This window comes from Tachyglossus aculeatus, chromosome X1, assembly GCF_015852505.1.
Source record: "Tachyglossus aculeatus isolate mTacAcu1 chromosome X1, mTacAcu1.pri, whole genome shotgun sequence".
Lineage (NCBI taxonomy): Eukaryota > Metazoa > Chordata > Mammalia > Monotremata > Tachyglossidae > Tachyglossus > Tachyglossus aculeatus.
In genome coordinates, this window is record NC_052101.1 from 100,215,135 (window position 1) to 100,216,233 (window position 1,099).

Sequence of the window (1,099 nt, forward strand, 5' to 3'; positions counted from 1 at the left end):
CTTCAGCTGGAGGAATGGGCCATACCATCTGACAACCTAGAAAGATGATTACAAAACAGTTCCCCAAATGCATGCTGTTACATTGCCCAGAGCCAGAATCATCTCATAGATTCCTCTATGATGAAGATGATTCTGATGATTCTGATCATAGAGAAGCGGCATGGCTCAGTGGAATGAGCCCGGGCTTTGGAGTCAGAGGTCCTGGGTTCGAATCCTGGCTCCACTAATTGTCAGCTGTGTGTCCTTGGGCAAGTCACTTAACTTCTCTGTGCCTCAGTTACCTCATCTGTAAAATGGGGATTGACTGTGAGTCCCACTGGGGACAACCTGATCACCTTGTAACCTCACCAGCGCTTAGAACAGTGCTTTGCACATGGTAAGCACTTAATAAATGTCATTATTATTATTATTATTATTATTATTAACTCACCAACTTTAAAATGGCAAGAGAGATGCCTCTCATTTAGCCATTGTTAAAAAAAAATTGCCCCCTCTCAGGGTCATACCTGGAGAATTTTCAGTACTCTACCAGTCTTGACTATGGGAGGGAGAGTCAAGCAGAGGCATACCCATTCCATTTCTAGCTTGGCCAGTGGCTAGGGAATGGAAGGCAATCTGCTACAAGTCAAAACTCACCTGTGCTGGGCAGCAGTGGCTTGGGAGAGAGTCAAGAGTGAAGATTCCAATTTACTGCACAGAAAGAGGCGATGGATAGTAAACCACTTCTGTATTTTTACCAAGAAAACTCTACAGCTAGACTACTGGAGCAATTGCAGATGGAGGTGGGGCATTCTGGGAGCGACATGTCCCTGGTGTTGTGAAGGGTTGGAGATGACTTGACAGCATAAGAAAAAAAAATTGATTTTTTTTTAACAGTTCTGGGAAGGATGTGACGATCAGCAGGTCTGAGATTGAGAGGCACGATTATTTAGTGGAAAAGGCATGGACTTTGCAGTCAGAGGATCTGAGGTCCAACTCCAGCTCTGCCAGTTGCCTATGTGACCCTGGGCAGGTCACTTAACTTTTTTGCTCCTCAGTTGCCTTATCTGTAAAATGGGGATTAAATATCCATTCTACTTAAGATGAAAACACCAAAGGT

The 1,099-nt window shown here is 44.2% G+C and overlaps 1 non-coding gene across 1 annotated transcript; it reads left to right on the plus strand.

Annotated features, from left to right (window-relative positions):
- The first annotated feature begins 488 nt into the window (after positions 1 to 488).
- On the plus strand, positions 489 to 626 carry LOC119920233. Its single transcript, XR_005447991.1, has one exon. It is a non-coding gene; the product is annotated as a small nucleolar RNA SNORA7 (small nucleolar RNA).
- Positions 627 to 1,099: the final 473 nt, after the last annotated feature.